The sequence below is a fragment of the Dreissena polymorpha genome, chromosome 2 (assembly GCF_020536995.1).
Source record: "Dreissena polymorpha isolate Duluth1 chromosome 2, UMN_Dpol_1.0, whole genome shotgun sequence".
Taxonomy (NCBI): domain Eukaryota; kingdom Metazoa; phylum Mollusca; class Bivalvia; order Myida; family Dreissenidae; genus Dreissena; species Dreissena polymorpha.
In genome coordinates, this window is record NC_068356.1 from 148,339,266 (window position 1) to 148,364,636 (window position 25,371).

The window sequence follows — 25,371 nt, forward strand, 5'->3', positions numbered from 1 at the left end:
TCCGGGAGGGGTTTTGTCCGTATTCCAAGGTTTACAGTAAACTCGAACCTTAGTCAACTCGCACGGTAGTCAACTCGCACGTTGTTTGGTCAACTCGCACGGAAGTCAACCCGTACCTAAAAGTCAACTCGCACGGTAGTGAAACTATTGATGTGTTGATGGGTTCTGAATGAGTTATTCATGCATAAACACAAATGAGAAATACTTTCAGAGTTTAGTTCAATACTTTTTATTGCAATATTTTCACAAAATAACACATTTTTTAACAAATTGTGTTTACACCAGGTTACATTATCGGCACATTATAACAGACAGTAAAAGTACTTTTTAAAATATATTTTTTAAACTATTATTTTTATTAAAATATTTGAAACACACATTGTCAAAGCTTTATCATGTACACAAGTAGACATTCATCTATATACTTTTATTTAAATATTTATTTCAATATTTACATACAGTATCAAAGCTGTACAATATGTACACAAGTAGAAATACATCTATATACTTTTATTTTAATATTTTTTTCAATATTTACACACATTATCAAAGATTTACAATATGTACACTAATATTGTAATTTAATGAATAGGACATAAAGACTGATAGAACTATGAATTATTAAGAATTTAATATTTGTCATAAAACTATTAATGAAGATCCCGTTACCTATGGAAAACTTATTGCGCACACAATTATAAGTAAAAAACGTATAACAATAATGTTAACGTGAGTACAAATACGTATAGCTTAGTATCATATAAACCGAGTATATATGATTATCATACCTACATGTATTGAAACATTTTTGTACGCAAAGATTATTAATTTTACAATAATAATCAGTCATAATACAATTTTACAGAATCAAATGTGTATTTAATTAATAATTTAATAAAATTGCCCAGCATTATCAAAATTTGAACATGAGTTACAGTTCTACATTAATTAATTAAATATTAAATTGTAAAGCATGACAAATTAAAATATTTATTTAAGTATTCCATACTACAGCCTTATTTCTAGGCAACCCCTATCAGTAATAGCCTTATCTACCCCTCGATTATCAGTACCCTCATCAGCTCTGAATGACTGACAGATTAGCTGTTTATTGTAATTTTAGGGGTGGGAAATAGGATATGGTGTTTTCAGGTATTGTTACTTTCTTGACTGATTAGGTGACATATGGTTTATTATTACAATTCCAAATTAACAATTAAAGTGATATTATGGGCATGTTTCACTGTTGAATTGAGCTGAACATAATTAACAGGTCAAAAGAGTTAGTTTAAATGTGGTTACTGAATTATCTGCAACTCATCTTGCTGCCAGTTGTTTATAAAAAGTATATATTATAATCGATATTTTACATGACTCACCCAGTCCTCTAATCCGAAATGATCCGTAAAACAAAATAGTGTTTTTGTGTCGTATGAACGAATCTGCACTAAAACTAGATTAAGATTCACTTCGTAAATCGAATCTTGTATGTCGTCAGTTGTCAAAACGAAACTACGGTTGATATTCAAATGCATTATTTTTCTCTTTCCGGGATATTGTTGTAGTATGTTGATGCTGCATTAACAAATATAAGTGTATATGAAGTGAAAACACCAAAAATAAACAACGGTTGCGATAGACACTACATAGACATATACGCTCTTTAGTCGTACCGAGCACATATCAGTGAAAGGGGGAAAAAATTACATATCTTTAGGGTATGGGTAACCTATGGTCTTTAAAAATCGATTAGGAATTTATAAAAGGTATTTCTTGTGTTAGGTTTAAGAAAGACTGTCTCAAAATATTGTAAAAAAAACAACATTGAAACTAGCGACAGCTCCCTTGCAAGGATATTTTGGATCTCCAAAAAGGAGATTTTTGCGAAGGTCAATATTTCACGCTGCAGAAACAGAACAGAACTTTAAAGGTAAATTGTGAAAAATCTAAAGACTTGTAGTTAAATAAGCACAGCACATGGTTGAAATTAATGAGTAATGTAGCCAAAACTAGAATTGCATTCTGTTTGAATGTACTTTGCATGCCATGAAATGGGTAAAATTTCTCAATTTTTCATTAAAAAGTAGGTGGGTGGGGGAAAGGGTGTCAGATAATTCACCCCCAAGACAATTCATCCCCTGGACAATTCACTCCAGAATTTGATTTCCTTGGACAATACACCCCCAAGACAATTCACTGCCATATTTTTTATATGATATTGTATTGTCATTTGCTTTTGTCATATTTAAAAATAAGTTGTGAACAGATGTTTGGGGTTATAATTTTGACTTTGTAGCACAATTTTGATGTGAAGATAATAAATGTAGTATGTAAATGAAAGATGAAATAGTGTTTTTTGTCAAATGCAATCCAACCAATGTTATTTTTCTATAAACTGTGTTACAACATATAAAATTGAAACAAATTAAGTATTTTGTATTTATAATATTTGTGCATTGGATTTAAATAACAGTCTGCGAAATAAGCGCACGCCCGTTGGCCTGGGCGTGTAAATTATAGCTCGGGCCTATTAAAATTGCCATATTGTACGCCCGTCGGGCCAGTAGAAATTCCGTGTATCAATATTGTTTCATTTTTAAGTGTGATAAAAGTCATTATTTTGTGAGTACGTCGCGAAGATTTCCGACAGAACTTCGTTCAACTTCGCCTAAAATACGAGATTTAAACGCGTTCCGATTGGTCCATACATTCAACGGTCATTTTCGAGTCGTAACACAGGCCACGTGGTGAACAATTTAGACTGGTTATTTACTAGTGGCACACGTCATGCTGATGTGTTTTTCTGCTGAAGTAAACTTATCGACGTACGCGGCTTGCATTTCCCGAATAAACATCGTTTTACTTTGTAACCTTGTTTGTGGGTTTATTTCCAAAGTTGTAAGTCCCTACGCGCATAAGGCTGCATAATGCTTAAATACGTAGCTGGTGTGAAGCCTGGCAAGAAACTGCCCACTTCTGATCGTAAGTCAACAAATGACTATGAAAAATCACGGAAACGTGAATTTCAAGAAAAGTAGTAAAAAATCAGTGATGAAGGAGAAGCTACTTCTGTAAGACAGAGTTTAATAAGCTACGCTTAAAAACACAGCATAAGAAAAAAGTCAACATGTATGGTAAAAGTATGCCATCTATGCCTTCACTTGTCAAGTAAACTTCTGGAAAATAACTATCAGGTTGCTTGTTTTACAGGATATGGTTTCTGACTAAGAGGATCTCCAGGATTGCAGTGATGATTAGATGAACGAAGAAGTTGTTTATCACATGTTAAATACTTATAATTAATAAAGGACATAATTACACTGACTTGTTATATTGTGTTGCAATTGTTTTTGCAATAGGCTTTACAGTTAACATACCCTGGATACAATTTTACTTTTAATAGATTAACTGCTATTGAAAGATGAAACCCTTTATCAGGGTGTATATTTTAACAAATTTACTTTGGGCTAGTAATTTTGCTGCTGGGCTACTTGTCTTTACCATTCCAGTAGCCCGAATGGCTAGTGGATAAAATGAACTATCGTGAAGACTGAAATAATATTATTAGGTTAACTGCTATTTTATTATTTGAGAACTTTGTCAAATATTGAAGTTGATTAATTAGTTTCATTTAATTCTTAGAATTTTACATTATGACAATTACTTATTTATTCATGTTAGATGGGATAATTAATTTAATAAAATATTATGGTTTAATTGATAAGAAAACCTTAATTAAAGAAAGGAAATTTAATCTGGTTGGAAGCGTGCTATTAATGGGTATTACAATCAAGCAACAACAACATCAACAACATAACCTTTATTAAGCTCAAATCACAAATATAGTGACACATGAGTATACAGTGACAATGCATCTTTTACAAAGAGTTATTAACAATTGTGACATGGTGTTAAACTTTACATAGAAAATAGAAAAGAGAAAGAGAAGTGGAGATGAAAAAAGATATGAGACATACATTTGAATTGAGTGGGGGAATGATGATGTTGACCTGAGAAATAAACATTTTTTATTCCTTTGGCCTGAATAACCTGTTTGTTTACATGGATTACTTATGCAGACTATAGTTATGGTTTTTCCATTCGGTTCTATTTAAAACCCGGTGAATTTGATTGGTTAATTTATTTTTGTCTGCAGTGCTTCGCTGATCTGTGTGTAAACCCTGGAATTAGGTCAGAAATGTGCGTATTGTTTGTGTTTTCACTGTTTCCTCTGTAGAATAATCGTGGAGAGTGTTTCATTTATAGATCGCATATTAACTAAACTTTCAAAAGTGACGTATAGATTTACATTTTGTAGACCGAAATTGTCTGTTAATGTAATTCTACTTGGGATTAATTGGTGTGTTTAAATTAAGTAATGATCAAATGTGAAGTGACCCATTCATGTGACATTGACCGATGTTGTGTCAGGCCAGATTAACCATGCCCATGTTTGTCCTGTGTCAGTGACCATGTGATTCGTAAGTAAAGGACTTTATGTTATTGTTTCAGCAAGTAGCTTTATATAATCATGTACTAAATTGTGTCGATTTGACCTGCAGTAGTGAGATTGCATGACAAAAAGTACTTTACTGTACATGTATTTGTGAAGTTGTGTAAGTTTACACATGGCACATGAAATCAATGGTGAAAGGCATGGATGGGTGATGGAGAGGGGGGATGAGTAGAATTGCTGCAATAAGTAATAAGTGTCAAGTGTCATTGATTAAAAAACATATTCCAGCAAGGTTAACAATAAGCTTGAGATACAAACATACATGTACATTGCATATAATTTGGCTAGTGCAAGGTTTAAAATATAAATCACAATTTGCTAACAACATTTATGAGTAAATCAGTAATTTCAAATTTGTGACATTGATATTTGTTGCCAGATTGAAAAAACATGCGTAAAAATATTTTAAACATGCGTAGTGAATGAAGTTAGGTATTCAACATGAACTATGATGTAGTAATACCAATATGTAAGATGATTAATTCATCTTATAAAATATTAATTGATTGATTGAGACGAAATGCAAAAAGTACTGCATTAGACATGATTTTGTTCTCTATATAAATAAATTTATCAACGTGTTAGCGTTTAAAGTAATATTTTTTGTGGATATGAATTAGTCTTATGAGGTTTAATTGTTGAAATACATAAAAGATAACAAACATAATTTAACATATACACCAAGTTAAACTTATCAGCGGGTTAATGTTTGAAATAATACTTTTATGAATTTACATAATTTTTTAAAATCCTTTAAGGACCTTGTTGTCAACAATTCTTTAAATTTTAGCGTATTTGTTCTACAGTAGTAGTATTTTTTATAAACTTCCTTCTATGTTCATTAAAAAAGGGACATATAAGCATTTAGTGAAATTCATCCGCCACATCTCTGCATGTACAATGAGGGCATGTTCTCTCATTTATGTCTTGATTGGTCCATCTACCTGTCTCATTTGGGAAAAAGTGATTACCAGTTCTAAGTTTAATAAATAAAGATGATTCATATTTAGTTAGTGTGATTAAATATTTCTCTAATTCAATCTTATCCTTAAATATTGAATAGTTTAAGCCTTTTGTTGAGTTTTGAAGTGAGGTATGCCAGGTTTGCTGGTATTGATTAAGTAATATGCCCTTTATAGTGTACTTTATATTTTTATTTTGGATTTGATCTTGATTTAGCCATATGTAATTTCTGCCAGTTTGTGTGAAGATATTTTTTACATAATTTATCCATTTAGATTCAAAGTTAGGAAGGTTTAACATGTATTTATATATGAGATATGCTAATTTATCCGGTTTCCCAGTTATTAATCTATTCCAGTATGCAATCATTCTGCCTTTTATAGAGAGATCTATGGGGTATCTTCCGAATTCTGCGTATATCATATAAAGTGGGGAGCTTTTTCTTAGATTGAAAATTTTTCTCAGAAATTCATTGTGTATTTTCTCTAGTAAATCAATGCTTTCATAGCCCCAAACCTCTGCTGAATATGTTAATATTGGCAGGATAGTGTTATCAAAAAGTTTTAATATCAGATATATTGGTAAATTAAGGTTATTAATTCTTGAATAGAGTAGGTGCATTGCTTTCCTTGCTTGTTGTGCAAGATGTTTCTTTGCAGTTAGGAAGCTACCAGATTTTGCTAAAAAAACACCTAGATATTTGTATGAGTTAACAATTTCTAGAGACGTGTTGTCTATTTTAAAAGAGAAGTTTCTATTTTGCCTTGATCCGAAAATAATTACTTTTGTTTTATCCTTATTTATATTTAACTTCCATGTTTTACAGTAATCAGCAAAGTCATTCAGACAGTTTTGTAGTGTTTGGGCATTTTCAGCAATTAAGACTGTGTCGTCTGCATATAATAGTACAATTATTTTGAGAAAAGTAGCAATATCGTTTTCTGGATTTGTAAGTTCTATACCATGGTGGCCTTTAGATTCTAAGTAATTCCCAAGGTCATTTAGGAAAAGGGAAAAGAGGATGGGCGATAAATTTTCTCCCTGACGCACGCCACAGTTACATGAGAAAAATGGGGAGTTTTGAGTTCCATTAGAGTTACATGATGGTACATGATAAGCATTCACACACCTGACAAGGCTTTATCAAAGTGTCAACACAGATAAACAAAGACTTCAGTTACACACATTGACAAATAATTATGTTGGGCTGGGCAATTCTAAGACCTGGTATTGTATTAAAAAATTCCATTGTTGTTCACCTGATATTTTGATTATTATTTTTATTTAACTGCCTATAAACAAAAGTGTTTCATTAACAAAATTATTATTTTTATTCTTATTATCCATTAAGTTGTTGGATTTTCTCTCATTGAAGGATTAGTGATAGAAGTTGTGTTTTGTAATGTTGTGTATTGAAACATATTTTAGTCTGCAATTATCAGTATTCTTTTCAAAGCCAGTATCAAATTCACACCATTTTATGTTATAATTTTTTAAAATGCTACTTATACACCAATACCTCATGATTTATTAAATCTACTATAATACCGCTAGTATGCTCCTCTTAAAAATGTTTTGAAATGTAATGTACTTTTTACAAAAATTGTACTCAATTCAAGTCCACTTCAATCATACAGTATGTTAACTCATTCCATACTACAGCCTTATCTCTAAGCAACCCCAATCAGTAATAGCCTTATCTACCATTAGATAATCAGTACCCTCATCAGCTCTAAAGGCCTGACAGATTATCTGTTTATTGATACCTTTATGGGTGTGAAAAAGGTTGTTTTTTAGGTGTTGTTACTTTGTTGACTGATTATGTGACAAATATTTTATATTATATTTCCCATTTAAAAATAAATATAGTAATTTTATAAAAATTTCGAAATCTTGCATAACTTATCAAATAAAACAATTAGATTATTTCCAAATAATGTATCCAATACCATTATTATTTATTTATACACTTTTTACAAATATAAACTGTTTTAATGAATAAAATCAATCTTAAATAAAACATAAACACATAATAAATTATTTAATGACATAAAAACAATAATAAGATATTGTTAATAATAAGATATTGTTAATAACAAAAACAAACATCAATAGATAAAAAGCACAGTTATGTTTCAATTGCAAGTAATTTTATGAAAAAAAGAAAGAAATTCTGAGAACATCTTAATATGCTTTTATTAGAACTTCATAAAAATAAAAAAGAATACAAATAACTATCCTTAGAAAAAAGATATCTGTAATTACTAAATCCTAAACAAACAGCAAAAGATAAAAAAAAATTGTCCAGGAGCAGGGGTGAATTGTCTAGGGGGTGAATTGTCTCCTCGGGGTGAATTGACATGACGCCTTATCAGTGATTGCTCCGCCCACTTAATCACGTCGCTCAGCGGGAAGAAAACCTAGACAAGCTTTCACCAAAATGGCTTCTTTGCCTAGAGACTGCATATAGATTTACGCGATACTCCAGATGATTTTATGGACTTGTTTAACACCATATTACACTTGTAAAGGAGTTGATGCAATTTAGTTATTCTGCAAATGCAAAAAAAATATACGATTAAAGAGAACACCAGCTATTTATAACGGGTAAATCGGTACATTAAACACGCTCCCAAACACTTGCACGCTTACCGAAATCGAACCCGTTATTACGTGTAATGGTGGAATTTGCAATAAATTAACACTTCACCGGTATTTACCCGTGTTATTAACAAAATTTTTACTGAAATATTCCCCCCTACCCGTGTATTTGACACGAAATAGCGCTTTATAACTGGGAATTTGGTGAAGTTTTTATGCGCTTTCTGACGCCAGGTGGGTACCTCAATCCCACATGTTATTGCGTATAAAAGTGATATTAATCATATTAAACATTGCTTATGGGACATTTATCAATCAGTATAATTTAAAGCGCAAAAACAACACAGTAAGTTTGGACATTGTCTGATATAAAATTAGCGTTGTACGAAATGGAATACGGTCAGGCTATTATAAATTAATAAGGCTACCAATATCAGACGCTTGCGCAGGTACCGACTTCCCCGAAGTTACCTCATTTATTTGTTAACTAATATCAGTAATAATAACTCTTTTACAATAGCATTTATCGATACGTCTTTATTAAAATAATAACAAAATGGTTTTCACTTGTTTCTGACACACACAGAAACGCGATTTTTAACGGGGATTTCGTAGTAAAGTAACACGAATTGGGTACCAAATTCTCAATTATTTTACATGAACATGTGACATAATACATACTTAATAATGCTTAGTTATTGCTTATATGACATTTCAAGTTTGTGAAATAAATTAATGTTCTATAAAGGGGATCTCGGTAATTCTTGAAGCTTCCACTCGCTCTTGTCAAGACCGCATTGCCTCGTTGGAAATTTCCGCTTTGGAAACGAAATAAATTCAATGTCACCAACTAATCTGTCAAGATATCGATTGTCCGAGTTACATAATCCCCATTGACACCGTTTAACCATTTTTAATCGTTTTTTTAAATAGGAAAACAAAAGAAACTCGTTGGAATAAAAGTGAACCTAAACATGTAGCTTGTCTAGAAAATGGCGGACAGGTCGTTGCTAACGAGTGCGCCCGATTAATCGATCGCTGATTGGTGGATCAATTCTAGTGGGCGGAGCGATCATAGATAAGGCGTCATGTCAATTGTCTTGGGGGTGAATTGTCTCGCTTCCAGGGGGAAGATCAAGGGCAATAGTTTCACAAGTGAAGAAGCTGGCCTTGTCTTTGGTTTTATTTTCAATGCATGTTGCCTTAGCGCTTTGTTATGACACTGACACAAATAGGCGTTCTTGTGTCACTTTCTGTTTTGATGAAATGGATTTGACTGTTTGCTGCCTTTCGGAACTTGAATTTTGGGCAAAAATATATCCCCTGCCCCCTTAACCCTTTGCAAGCTGGAAAATTTGTTGTCTGCTAAAACGTCGTCTGCTGAATTTCTAAAATTAGCATTTTCTTTGATTTTTTTCAAAGAATACTATCAGAATAGCAAACAGTTTGGATCCTGATGAGACGCCATGTTTTGCATAGGCCTTTAAAATTCGGTTCCCGCACTGAAAGGGTTAATGAATGTTATCCACTTTTATAATTGATTTTTAGCTCATCTATTTTTTGAAAAAAAATTATGAGCTATTGTCATCACCTTGGCGTCGGCGTTGGCGTTGGCGTTGGCGTTGGCGTTGGCGTTGGCGTCGGCGTCCGGTTAAGTTTTGCGTTTAGGTCCACTTTTCTCAGAAAGTATCAATGCTATTGCATTCAAACTTGGTACACTTACTTACTATCATGAGGGGACTAGGCAGGCAAAGTTAGATAACTCTGGCGTGCATTTTGACAGAATTATGTGCCCTTTTTGTACTTAAAAAATTGCAAATTTTGGTTAAGTTTTGCGTTTAGTTCCACTTTTCTCAGTAAGTATCAATGCTATTGCATTCAAACTTGGTACACTTACTTACTATCATGAGGGGACTGGGCAGGCAAAGTTAGATAACTCTGGCATGCATTTTGACAGAATTATGTGCCCTTTTTATACTTAGAAAATTGACAATTTTGGTTAAGTTTTGTGTTTAGGTCCATTTTATTCCTTAAGCATCAAAGCTATTGCTTTCATACTTGCAACACTTACTAACTATCATAAGGGGACTGTGCAGGCAAAGTAATGTAACTCTGACTGGCATTTTGACAGAATTATGTGCCCTTTTTATACTTAGAAAATTGAAAATTTGATTAAGTTTTGTGTTTAGGTCCACTTTATTCCTACAGTATCAAAGCTATTGCTTTCATACTTGCAAGATTTATGAACTATCATAAGGGGACGGTGCAGGCAAAGTTATGTAACTCTGACTGGCATTTGGACGGAATTATGGGCCCTTTATACTTAGAAAATTGAAAATTTGGTTAAGATTTATGTTTTGGTCACTTTACCCCTAAAGTATCATAGATATTGCTTTCATACTTGGAACACTCACAAACTATCATAAGGGTACAGTAAAAGGACAAGTTGCATAACTCTGGTTGTCATTGTTACGGAATTATGGCCCTTTTTTGACTTAGTAACTTTTAATATATGGTTAAATTTTGTGTTTCGATCCACTCGAAGTATCAAGGCTATTGCTTTCAAACTTCAAATACTTACATGCTATCATGAGGTTACTGTACCTGGCAACTTGAATTTTACTTTGACCTTTGAATGACCTTGACTCTCAAGGTCAAATTATTAAATTTTGCTAAAATTGCCATAACTTCTTTATTTATGATTAGATTTGATTGATACTTTGATGAAACTACTCTTACCTGACATACCACAATAGACTTCACCCAAACCATCCCCCGTGCCCTCCCCCCCCCTCCCCCCCCTCCCCCCCCCCCCCTAATTTTTTTTTTTTTTTTTTTTTTTTATAAGATCATCTCACAAATGACCACCACACCCTCACACTATACCCCCACCCCCACCCCCCCCACCCCCCCCCCAAATTTTTTTTTTGATTTTTTTTTTTTTTTTTTTTTTTTTTTTTAAGATCATCTCACAAATTATCACCACACCCTCACACTATACCCCCCCCCCCCCGATTTTTTTTTTTTTTTTTTTTTTTTTTTCGCTTTTTTGGAAGATAATGTAATAAATGTCCACAACCCCACACTATACACCCCTCTTCACTCCACTCCTCCCTCCTTTGTGATTGAAAATGAGAGTCCCTTCACCTTTAAAAAGAAAATAGATGAGCGGTCTGCACCCGCAAGGCGGTGCTCTTGTTTTGTTGTTGGTATTGAATGTATTTACTACAACAAAAATTTTGTTGGTCAAATGTTGAAAAAAATCCATTAATTGAACAATGATGAAATTATTCACATGCTTAAGTGTCGTTACAGTACTGTAGATTTCGTCTGTGTGGTTAATCAAGTGTATCTACTGTAGATTATTTTTAATTTATTGAACATCATTTTTTCACACCTGAGGATGTTTACGTCTGCTGCATCTTTTAGGCTTGAAAGCCACAGGTTGTGAACAAATGTGTGCATGTGTGCATATATTTTATTTCTTAGTTCCTTCCTCACCTGAATAATTACATGACAGTGTGTGATGATGAATATGTATTATCATGCTTATGACAATGTGTTGACCTGGAGCTCCTGCAGTTAAGACTCAAAATGTGGGAAGAATTTTCAAGAGCTTAATTCTATGCATTAATCTCTGACTCACTGAAAAACATATTTTAAAGTTGACATGGTCATGTGCCATGTGGATCAACCAGAGTACCTAATTTTAGCTCCACCTATATTGTATTGTTACCTCCGAAACAATTTACATGGACCCTGGTCCCAGAATGGAAATCAAATACTTGTTGCTGGTGTGACTGCACCAAATTGGCCTTTATTATCAGGCGATCAATTACTTGTAAATGAAAATCTACGATGGAAACTTTTTCGCATTATAATTATTATTAATATTTATTATTGTTACAGTTACATGTAAGTTGTGTCAATACCATCAGTGAATTCGTAGAAATATGGGATATTACGTAACCAAATGCATTGATGGTGTGCACATCACAATTTCAGCAAGAAAAGATTTTTCAGATACCAAATAGACAATTTTATGTGTTAAGTTTCTTTTTGATAAATGAATGCAGTTGTTTTTTGCTAACAATATAATATCACCACTATTGAATGCCCATAATCTATGAGCTGTTAGTTTGTTAGTTTCTATTTTTATTTAATGTCATTTATTAATTTAAAAAATCCAAATAGTGCCTTATGCCCTCTTAAATACATGCATCCAGTCTTATCTTATTTTGTCACCTTAGACCCCTAGAGAGCACAGTCACCCACGGTTTATTAGATTACAATCAGTAACACAGTAACTGATAAGCTGAAGGACACACTCCACACAAATATCTTATTATCTCCAGGTCAAACAATCTTGAGATTTGAGGGTTTTTTATTAATTTTAAATGAAGACGAAATAGGTTGTTTTTTTATTGAGGAAAACAAGTATTATAATAATTGTTTTAAACAATGTGTTGGCATGGTAAATCTATCAGTTGTATTTGATTTAATTATTGAGAACAATTGGCTAATGAATCTGCAGATTAATTTCACAAAGACAATATTATCAGTTTTAAATACATAGTTTTATTTGTTTTTAATACTACTGGCAATCTTCTTAGTTTTTTACTACAAATCCTTACTTTTTGTTTATCCCTTTACCCCTTAGATACGTATTTTGACGCATTTGTAGTCACTTAGAAAGTTATATTTAATTCAAGACCTTTCTTACTAAATCCAAGTTTTAAAGGCTTCATTTCCAACCCTTAGATACTGATGAGCAGCAAACAGCATAAAACCTGAACAGCCTGCATTTTATTCACAGGCTGTTCTGAAGTTATGCTGTTTGCACATAGCCACTTCCACTTTGCTTTTGTGTGGGAAAGGGTTAAACAAGTGTTATATTTTTATGCTTCCCGAAATAAAATTTTGGCGGAGCATATAGTGTTTGTCCTTCCTTCCTTCCTTCTTTCCGTCACACTTTTGTTACGGTTTCTCATAGCGCCTTCAACACTTTACCGATCTCTTTCATATTTGGCATGTAGGTACCTTGCATGGACCTCTACCTTTTGATGAGGTTTGAGGTCACTGGGTTCAAGGTCAAGGTCACCGAGGCTAATAATAGATTTTCTGTCACACTTTTGTTACAGTTTCTCATAGGGCCTTCACTACTTTACGGATATCTTTCAAATTTGGCATGTCTAAGGTACCTTGCATGTACCTCTACCTTTTGATGAGGTTTGAGGTCACTGGGTTCAAGGTCAAGGTCACAGAGGCCTAATAATAGATTTTCTGTCATGCTTTTGTTACAGTTTCTTATAGGGCCTTCACTACTTTACTGATCTCTTTCATATTTGGCATGAAGGTACCTTGCATGGACCTCTACCTTTTGATGAGGTTTAAGGTCACTGGGTTCAAGGTCAAGGTCACCGAGGCTAATAATAGATTTTCCGTCACGCTTTTGTTACAGTTTCTCATAGGGCCATCCGCCTTCACTACTTTACCGATCTCTTTCATATTTGGCATGTAGGTACCTTGCATGGACCTCTACCTTTTGATGAGTTTTTAGGTCACTGGGTTAAAGGTCAAGGTCACCGAGGCTAATTATATATTTTTCCGTCACACTTTTGTTACAGTTTTTCATAGCGCCTTCAATATTTTACTGATCTCTTACATATTTGGCATGTAGGTACCTTACATATATAGACCTCTACCTTTTGATGACGCTTGATGTCATTTGGGGTCAAGGTCACCGAGGCTAATAATATATTTTTTTAGGTGGTTATTAACACATAGATTGACAAAGCGCATCATCGGGGAGCATCCATCGCTTTCAACGATACTTGTTGTTAGGAGTTTACTAAGGAGTTATAATGCTAGGGTTAAAAATGATTGAAAAAGTACCAAACAAATATTTGTGCAAATGGGGTGTCACTGGGCCAATTGTTGTACTGCTCATTTGACACTTTACAGTAAAACTTGTTGTTCAATGTCATACGTTGGCAGTCATTTAGTCCAGCCCAAAAAAGGGACCTTTTACACAATTCAATATTCAGTATCATAATTTAAGATTCAATGTGACAGACTTTCAATTGATTTAAGGGCTTCTAAATGCTCACACCTCACATCAAAGATGATAAACAGTCTCTGGAAAAACCACAATGGGATTTCAATCAGGCAACATTCATTTTAATTTGTTCCCAGCATTTCATAAGCACTTTTTATATTGATCATTAAATTGTTCATCATAATCCATAAATAAACATTTAAAATGTATTTACAGGGCTCGAAATTAACTTGTTTTTCTACTTGCAAAACATTGCGAGCTGCTTTAATACCAACTCGCAAAATCAAAAACAGTCTCGCAAATTTTGCAGGAAACATAAAAAAGTTCGGACATTAATTTAGTTCTATTAAAACAAAATCAAAAGTTCTTAACATACACATTTTATTTCTGCAATCATACAAATATATCAGTTCCTTGGACCATAAGGGCATTGTTTTCGAATATAAGTGTGTCGTGTTCACTCAGAAAACAAAGTTTAAGTGTCAGTTTGGGATATTTTTAATGGGTTTAAAACTTTTCAAATATTGAAAAAAATCAGCTATGATATCGTGTGTTGAGTGCGACGTCACCAAAATACAAATCAACGGTTAACTTTACTTCATCTTTCGTATTTTTTTTCCGTCTGTATGCAAAAAGAAACTAATTATGTTTGGCTTCGACGCCATGTCTGTTCAAGTTCAATGAACAAATGTGAATAGTCAACTGTTTCACGTTCTTTGTTCCAATACTATCCTCGTATCTGTACTATAAGTATACCAGTCTACATACAAGGTGTGCGCTTCCGCATACAGGTATTCAGACGTTCTATAAATTGACCTACGCAGGGCTCGAATTTAACTTTTGTTTCTACTTGCAAAAAATTGCGAGCAGCTTTAATACCAACTCGCAAAATCAAAAACATTCTTGCAAATTTTGATGGAAACATAAAAAACCCTTGGTTTTTAGTTTAGTTCTATTTAAACAAAATAAAAGTACTTAACATGTATACACATTTTATTTCTGCAACCATACAAAGATATCAGTTCCTTGTATCACATTAGGTTGATTGACCATCTTCATCTATAACAAGTTTTAGTCTTATTTTAAGTTATTTTTTCCACTAATTCACTGTTTTCATAGAAGGGTTTAAAATCTGTTTTTTCTAACTAAACGGTTAACTTTGCTTTATCTTTTGTATTATGTATATTTTGTGTTATTTCCGTCTGTGGGAATAAAGTGACAAGTTATTTTTCGCTTCAATGAACATGTGTGAATAGTCGACTGTTTCACTTCCTTTGTACCAATACCACCCGCGTGTCTGTATATACCAGTCTACATACAAGGTGCGCGCTTACGCATAAGGGTTCTTGGGCGTTCTATAAATTGACCTAAGATTTAGTGATCATGTGTCGAGCAGCATTATACCTACTCATTTCTTTTCACTATTTACTTGCAAAAAAATACTAGTGGCTTAAAACTTGACTCGCATTCGGTATTTTTTACTCGCATTTTGCGAGTGTGCGAGTGTTAATTTCGAGCCCAGCTACGGTTTAGCGTTCATGACGTCGAGTGCATTTATATTACTAGTTTTTTTCCCACTATTTATGTACTCGCAAAAAAATACTAGTGGCTTAAAACTTAACTCCTAATCAGTATTTTTCACTGGCATTTTGCGAGTGTGCGAGTGTTAATTTTGAGCCCTGATTTACAATTTCTTTTGAACATTCTCTCCAAATGCTTTGTGACACTATTTCCAATATTCTATCAGAAATTGTGTTTTTGTTTTGGCTCTTTTTAATTCACTCTAGGGTGTGATGAAGATACAAAAAAGTATGTCAAGGGAAGCTCTGATTTTCTCATTAATTATTTTAAGATAAAAGAGTTGTACATTTCATGCAAATTAAATATGCTTCAAAACATTAAGGGTATTGCACATGCTTGATAATAGTTTCTTTGTGTCTCACATCACTGAAGCACAAGCTGCTATCTACTGTTGTGCAAATGTCAAATTATAATCTAACTTTCATTTTTACGTGAAGTATTTAGTACAAATACCATTTCATAATTATTTGATGAGTTGATAAAACTTTTTACCTGAGAAATGGGGTTATATTTTCAATAAGTTGCCAGTAGCAGACATGGGGTAATCATAATTGTTAATCTGTTATCATCATGATTATTAATTGATTACTTTTTTCATTAATCATGGATTGATCATTAATTATAGCTTTTGTATTACTTAAATAATAATTTTATAGATTACCTCTACAAGAGGTCATTACTCATTATTATTTTATGATTATGATTACTTTTGACCAAAAAGCAGATTCAATTTCAATTCATGAAGACAAATGACACATTAACAACATCAGACACTTGCCAACTTCTCATGTAGTTAATTACTAAAGTGGTGTAGATCTCTGATAGCTCTCGGTCCGAGGGGTATTTAAAGGGATTAAGTCTGAACAATAGTTCTTATTTGGAACTTGCCTACAACTGGTTTTTCCACTAATTTACATGAGGTACAAATAAAATTGACCTAGATCCACGGGAATGCGTATTGTTATTCCCCCTACAGGTGAAAATGGAGGGGACTTATGGTTTTTGCTCTGTCTGTCAGTCAGTCAGTCAGTCAGTCAGTCACACTTTTCTGGATCCTGTGATAACTTTAAAAGTTCTTCATATTTTTTAATGAAACTTGAAAATATGGATAGATGGCAATATGGAGATTATGCACGTCACTTTATTTTGTTCCTACATCAAGAATTATGGTTGCGATGGCAACAAATAGATTATAAATATTGCTGAAAATAGTGGATCCTGCGATAATTTTTAAAGTTCTACATATTTTTTCATGAAACTTGAAACATGGATAGAAGGCAACATGGAGATTATGCATGTCAATTCATTGTGTTCCAATGTCAATAATTCTGATTGGTATGGCAACAAATAGACTAGAAATATTGCTGAAAATGGTGGAGTTTCATCGGTATTGGACTTATATTGCTTGGAAATAGTCTTGTTCAAACTAAGTAAGTACGGTACCAGAATATTCATGTGACAGTAGGGTCATAATGGTAAAAAGTTTATTGTACCTAACGATTAGTTGAGTTCCAAATACAGTCTATTGCATTGATGATCTGCATTTATGCAAAAAATAAGTGTTGGAGCTTAATTAGGTGTGGGAACAGTTAAGTAATCAGTCAAATAATTGATTTCATGAGAATTTTAGTGAACCATGTTAACCCATGTATACAAGTTACATTTTAAAAAAGCAATTCATGCAACTTCTGCACCAGTGGAGAGACTCTGGCATTTTCTTTCCTTTCTGATAGAAGTTGAATGAGTGACCGCACTTTTCAAATGCCCATGAACATCAAATGCAATAATCGTGCAGTACCATGCATCTTTCTTTTTTGTGCAAGTTAATAGGATAAGAATTAAGGGTGTCACGGTACTCTGTGGGACGGTATATCGTAATAGTCTCCTCTCAGTACGGTGCATGATACGCCTTCGAGTGCGTATGGTACGGTACAGCATTTTTCATATGCGCCAACGCGCCAAGTAAACTTTAAATGTTTGGATGTTGTAACAATACGCGGCAAGAAAGATTTCATTGGCGCAATCAATAAAATATGTGGCACAGTAATTGGATCAATGTTAACGGAAATTCTCCCAATATCATCTCATATCACATTTTTAAATGACAAATTTTGTAATCATGAATTTAAAATAAAAAAACATTTTTTACAAATTAAAGAAATGAATGTATGTAGAGGTCTTTAAATAAAATTGAAAAAATGGTTTAAAATGGTTTGTATGTTGTTTCCATCTGACAATACGTATCCCATTACGTATTGTATCGTACACACTGTATCGGATACGTATAGTAATGAAGGGGAGCGTATCGTGACACCCTTAATAAGAATAGGATTTTTTTTTATAGATGAACAGTGGTTGATAAAGGGTCTAGAAGCCCAAATATTATTAAATGCATGAATTAATACATTTGTAATCAATTTGATCACTTTGGTTGAGATTACCAATTAATAATATATCAATGAAAAAAAACATTAATCATGTTAAAAAATAAGTTAAAATCATTAATTTCATTGATTTTTTTTTCGAGTTATTGACCACATGTTTGCCCAGTTGCAACTGAGAGTAACATTCTTTTGTGACATAGACATTTTGCTTCACTTCATTATAAGAGCTATCACACTGCAGTTTATAAATTAACTAATAAGATAAGCTATTGGGGGACATCACCGACCCCAGTAGACAGATTATCTCCAGAGCCAATTAAATATGCAGGTTTTGTTTTTTGCTATAATTAGCACATGCTTAACAGTTACATGTATATGTTTCAATTGTACTTTCTCGTGGAAGCTGTCTAAGCCAGCTTTTTACCTTACCTGACTTTTGTAAGACAGACTGTCCAATAAAATTTCCTGCGGCTAGACACAAATAAAGACACTTCATTTATTCCATTGGCTGATTTGAGCGATATATATATATATGGTATGTCAATAAAAGATTCTTATTGTGTTTTCAACAATATCATGAAAATATTATTTTTGATTATTTCACCATATTGACGTTGCCAAATGTGTGGGGAATGCTTGCAAAAAAAATAATGATGTTATAATATATTATACATTTTGGGAAGTAATTTAAGTATTTCTTTGGGGGGGGGGGGGACTGAGACCGCTGAGACTTGCGAAATGTGACCCATTTTTATACTGGAACTCTGATAAAGTACACCCATTTTGATACAAGATTTTTTTTTAAAGCATACCCATTTGTATACGATACCATTGAGAATGTGGACCAATTTCAATACAAGAAGTTTTATAAACTGGACCCATTTAAAATACTAGAATTTGATAAAGTGGACACAGTTCATACTTGAATTTTAATTTCTGTCATATCAATACAGTATACTTATTGAATTTGCTATGATATCTTTAACACTACTGAAATTTACTTTTTGATACCCATTTATATGGTGTGCGGTAAAAATGCCAGAGGTAAAAATGCCAGCGGTAAAAGTGCCAGAGGTAAAGTGGTAAAAATGCCATAGGTAAAAATGCCAAAGGTAAAAATGCCAGACGTTATATAGTAAAACAGATTTTTGAGCAATATTTTTTAAGGATATTGAGTATTGTACGGAAACATTTTTTTTTTTAATTGAACATGTTGTTAATGGTTGGGAATTTGTGTTTCTTTGATGAATCGGTCATTAAAGAAAACTTGTTAAATTCATTGTAAAAGGATATTGAGTATTGTACGGATACATTTTTTTAATTAAACATGTTGTTTGAGAATAATGTGTCAGTAATACATGTTATTTTATATTGTATTCTAAAGATTCACATGCTTTTTTTAAGAAATGAAAGATTCAAATGTGTCTTATTCATATTGTTTATGTGTCTTAAATGTGTCTTATTTATATGTGACTACGTGCTTATTTTTTGAAGAAATGAAAGATTCATATGTGTCATAATTGTATTTTATCCATGTCTTAAATGTGTCTTATTTAAGACTACAGGCTATACCGCCAGTGCGATGCAATAGATCTTATTTCTTAATCTCCACTTTAACACTTAGCGCTGTCTTTAATAAGGCTACCTCTATTTCAAGGACAGATTACTGAAAACTAAATAAAAAGTACAACGGTGATGTTGATCCATGTTGATGTTGATTCTAGCTAGATCATATTTAAGTAAATTATATTAGTTCGGAATTATACAATTGCGTATGCTATGCTTAGAATATATAGACATTTATTAAAATTTATTAATTGTACTGATATCCACATCAAATAATGATTTTACCTGTATTATTTGCCATTGAACGCGTATTTAAAATAATAATGGTAAATAAAACGGATGCTTGCAATAATTGTCATTAACTTTTTCAAATGGTATAAATATAAGACAATGGTAGAGCGTTTACTATTTATTGAAGTTTTTTTAAGGTACACAACAATTTAGCAATAAATGAAATCAGTTATTTTGGCAGTAAATCCAATTTTTCCAGTACAGTAGCCAGGTGCCTGTGTATTGAGCTAATAAGATAGTGATCAACACAGCAGGTTGCTAATACACAGTGTAGACTTCCCCTGACTTTTATTCGAGCACAATAAATCCCAATATTATAAAATTAACAGAACAGAACAGCGAGTTTATTTGCGACATAAGCATATACAGCTAAACATCAAACTACCATAATAATAAATACACAATACACATGCATCAAAATAACACCAAAAATATGTTTATGCATTTTGTACAAATATATGACTTGTGAGAATGTGTGATGTAAGAGAAAGCTCTTTCTGTTTTAACAAAGTTAAGTGAATTTTTAAAATCCGCAATTGATAAAGAAAAAAATACAGTTAGATGTTATGTACAAAATTTTAGTTGTGGGGGGAAAATTTAATCTCTAAAAAATCTTTATATTATCTGCTCTAAGTTTAAATGCTATAATTAGCAAGACGTATCAATACATGCCTCATTTAACAATCTATTATGCATTTATATATAAGCAAATTTCTGATTTCAATAGTTTTATGGTTTCCCATATTTATGCCCCCTTCAAAGAAGAGGGGGTAGATTTTTTGTACATGTCGGTCAGTCCGTCCGTCCACCGAATGGTGACGTATATCATTTGATGTATATCAAAGTTATAATGGCAGACACAGTATGGTGCCAGATAAGAGATTAGCCCTCCCCAATTAAATCAACTTTTTATAATAATTTAAACATTTATAATTTGACTTCATTCTCATTCAAAATCTTACTTTGTGTAAATTAGTATAAATAATGGTTTGTTTATTTTGTGTAGTTAAAATCATCGAAGAATGTGCTTAATTAAAAAAGTGCTTCAGTTTTATAAGTTAAGGAAAGTTTTAATAAATTGATCATTTAATATATGATTTAATTTATAAATTTAGTTTTGAAACAAGAGTCATTTAATAATTAAGATAAGAATTTAATTAATAATTTAATTTTAATCCATTGATCAAGGAATATTAAATCTAAGAATTTAATTTAAAACAGGTACTTGTTGATCAATTTATAATATAGGAAGATAATTTAATAAGGTGTCTTAGCTCAGGTAATATTAAATACCACACAATACCTGGAAATAAGACAGCATTTTGTCTTATTACCAGTTATTGTGTGGTGTAAATGGTGGATTGGTTGTTTATTGTCTTTCTGTGTTCATTTGCTTAAATATGACAATGAATTTATAAAAATGAAGCTCATTCTATTACAAGAAAAGGAATTTTGTATAATGGAAGAGTTTTTAAGTTACAATATTCATGTAACACACATAAATCCTATTTTAAAGGGAACTGGCCGTCAACTGCAGTAGTCTTTTGTATCTTATGGAGAAATTGCCATTATTACATTATGCAGTAACAAGTCAACTAAACAGCCTGAATGTTGTTGGGTTAAAATGGTTAAAATGCTGATAGAAAGAAAAAGAATTCACATATGAAACATTATAAATTGCATGCTTATGTGCCTTCTTTATAAATTCCATGAGGCCTTTATATTTTATGCCCCCGGTAGGGTGGCATATAGCAGTTGAACTGTCAGTATGTCAGTCTGTCCGTCCGTCCGAAAAAAAATTAACGTTGGCCATAACTTTTGCAATATTGAAGATAGCAACTTGATATTTGTCATGCATGTGTATCTCATGAATCCGCACATTTTGAGTGGTGGAAGTTCAAGGTCAAGGTCATTCTTCAAGGTCAAAGGTCAAATTGCGGCACAGTAGGGGGCATTGTGTTTCTGATGAACACATCTCTTGTTTTATCTAAATTTAGAATAGCATATAATACATTTCATATTATATGGTGTTCATCTGATATGCTCATTTGTATTTTCAGTTTGGCCATGCCCAGGAGGGAGTGACTGAGTTATGGGGTGCAGAAGAAGCACAAGCCATCTCGACATGATGAATCATCCCCAACAGCGCTTGAGGATGGTTTCTTGCTCGATGAGGATGAATCCATAACTGAGAATTGAGGATGATACTTCTCTCAACACTGCATTGTATGAAGACAAAGCAACTCAGTGTGGTTAGTCATCGTCAACAACAGAACCAGACTAAGCTGACGTTGGAGACTGTCAAGTTGAGATCACTGTGCCTATCAGGGTTGAGTGTTACATACTGAACGAAGTGATCCAAAGCAATTTATTGTCAATACGCACGCTAGAGACCTGGACATTCGCTTTTTACATTCAGATCAAAGCATGGCAAAACATATTTAAGGATGAAAGTATGTGTTAATGAAGCAGGACACACTACTGAATATGTTCATGGTTAGGAAGTTGCCCAGAACCATTTTTTGTGGGAACAAATTTCTAGTGATTATCTTTTTGCCCTTTAGCTCACCTGAGCACAATGTGCTAATGGTGAGCTTTTTTGATCGCCTTTTGGCAGTCGTGGAGTGCGTGTTGTGTGGCGTCAACATTTGCCTTGTAAACAATCTTGAGGCCACATTAATTGTCCAAACTTCATGAAATTTGGTCAGAACATTTTTCCAAATGAAATCTTGGACAAGTTAAAAAATTGTTCTGGTTTATTGTCCGTCATCATGAAACTTGTTCAGAAGATTTGTCAAAATGATATCTTGGGCAAGTTCAAAAATGGTTCCGGTTGGTTCAAAAACATGGGCACCAGGGGGTGGGGCATTTTTCCTTATATGTCTATATATAGCTATAGAAAAACCTGGTATCCGGACAATCTCTCCTACAGACAATCGCTCCTACGCTAAATTTGATAGGGCGGACGGTCGCTCCTACGATGTTTTGACAGGGCGGACAGTCGCTCCTACGATGTTTTGCAAGGGCGGACAGTCGCTCCTACGATGTTTTGACAGGGCAGACAGTCGCTCCTACATTATTTTGCCAACCCGGACAATCGCTCCTACATTATTTTGTCAACCCAGACAGTCGCTCCTACATTATTTTGACTCCACGGCAAAATGTAGTGTACGCCGATCAAAGGCTAACACCTATGATTAACCAACAATTAAAATTGCCAACTTGTGTCGAAAAATGCAAAATAAGCCAGATATTTAAATTTGAAATCGAAAATGTCTGTACATTTGAATTCGCCATTATGTTGCATTTCATGAATTTTGTATTCAATGTATAATTGATTGAAGCGATTGAATAATTTGGAAAGTTCTAGTGATGTCGTTTAAATTTGTGAAACTACGATGATATAAGGTATAAAATACGCATCTTATGTATCCTTGGCAGGATAGCTCAGTTGGCTAATGCGTTTTTTACTTCGAGTCCTGCTGCGGGCTACTTTTGTTTTCCTTTTTTAAATTTTATTTTTGATTTTTTACTGGAGCTTTTAAAATTTAATGTTTACATTTATCAATATAAAGCATTTAATGACAAACTTCAAAACATGCCAAAATCTGTGAAAAGGCCCCTTTAATGTGACGCCATTCTGTAATCTTTATGCACGGTTGGCACATCATAGGTGTCAAAGTGGTCATTATCGATTGATACTACCATTGTTGTTATAGCAATTATTGATTTAATGCGGTTTTTATGTTTATTCCATTCGCAAAATGGCACTTATTCCAATAAATGTAATATAGGAAAGAATGTCCCTGATAGGAATAATGTAGGAACCATTGTCCAAAGTGCCCTTATAACTACCTTATATTTACAATCGACAAACTGTAACATAGTTTGTCAGTAAGTAAATTAATTAATTAAAATCAAATTGATCGGCTCATGTTAATTAAATTGGCTTTCTGTTAACAGGTTGGCAATTATAATTGTTGATTAATTATAGGTGTAAGCCTTTGATCAGCGAATAATATGTTTTGCCTTGGAGTCAAAAATAATGTAGGAGCGATTGTCCGGGTTGACAAAATAATGTAGGAGTGATTGTCCGGGTTGGCAAAATAATGTAGGAGCGACTGTCCGCCCTGTCAAAACATCGTAGGAGCGACTTTCCGCCCTGTCAAAACATCGTAGGAGCGACTGTCCGCCCTGTCAAAACATCGTAGGAGCGACTGTCCGCCTTGTCAAATTTAGCGTAGGAGCGATTGTCCGTAGGAGCGATTGTCCGGGATTCGAAAAACCTTTTTAACACTCTATAGAGTGTCCCAATGATATCATGAAAAACATGGCCACCAAGGGGCGGGGCTTTTTCCTTACATGACTTTGGTAAAAACATGTTAACACTCTCAGTCGCATTTATAGTCCAATCTCCATGATGAAAAATTCTTATGTGATTATGAATTTTCTTCAGCAACATTAATACCCTGCCCCATTCGATAATGGCTCTTATGCTTACATGTTTGTTGCCTGCATAACTGCAGAATATTAGCTGTTTTCTCCCGATATGTTATTAATTTTGTAATATCAACAACTTGCTTAATACGTGTAATAAATTGCTTATTTTTTATGCCAGTTGTATTGATATGTGTTTATGAATGATGAAGTTTTGATGAAATATCATTAAATTGTAAAAACTATGTTCATGCATTCTTTTATTGCACAGACTAAAATTAAACCTATCTCGCCAAAACCACTGGATGCGCGAGAGTTTGCCGATATTTGGCGAGCTGCCTATCTCTGTTATCTCTGTTATCTATGTCTCTGATAAAACTAATTACTGCTGTGTTGTTTTTTTCATCCTTTCCATTTGTCTCTTATATGTCTGTCAAATACAGGGCATATTAAGGCTCGATTGGTCATTGTCGGCTCGGGTACTACTTACATTTACCCCGGGTACTCTTAAGTATACTTACATGTACCCAGGGTACGGTAAATATACTAAAACGTACCCGGGAATTTAAAGCTTAATCGGTCGTTGTCGGCTATTTTTATGTCCCCCACTATAGTAGTGGGGGACATATTGTTTTTGCCCTGTCTGTTGGTCTGTCTGTTGGTCTGTCTGTTTGCGCCAACTTTAACATTTTGCAATAACTTTTGCTATATTGAAGATAGCAACTTCATATGCTTGTGTATCTCATGAAGCTGCACATTTTGAGTGGTGAAAGGTCAAGGTCATCCTTTAAGGTCAGATGTCAAATATATGTGGCCAAAATCGCTCATTTTATGAATACTTTTGCATTATTTAAGATAGCAACTTGATATTTAGCATGCATGTGTATCTCATGGAGCTGCACATTTTTAGTGGTGAAAGGTCAAGGTCATCCTTCAAGGTCAGAGGTCAAATATATGAGGCCCAAATCGCTTAT

General features: G+C 33.4%; 1 long non-coding RNA gene across 1 annotated transcript; it reads left to right on the plus strand.

The window, feature by feature from the left end:
• Positions 1–1,469: 1,469 nt before the first annotated feature.
• Positions 1,470–24,788, plus strand: LOC127869402 (uncharacterized). Its single transcript, XR_008044541.1, has 2 exons — positions 1,470–1,930; positions 22,021–24,788. It is a non-coding gene; the product is annotated as an uncharacterized LOC127869402 (long non-coding RNA).
• Positions 24,789–25,371: the final 583 nt, after the last annotated feature.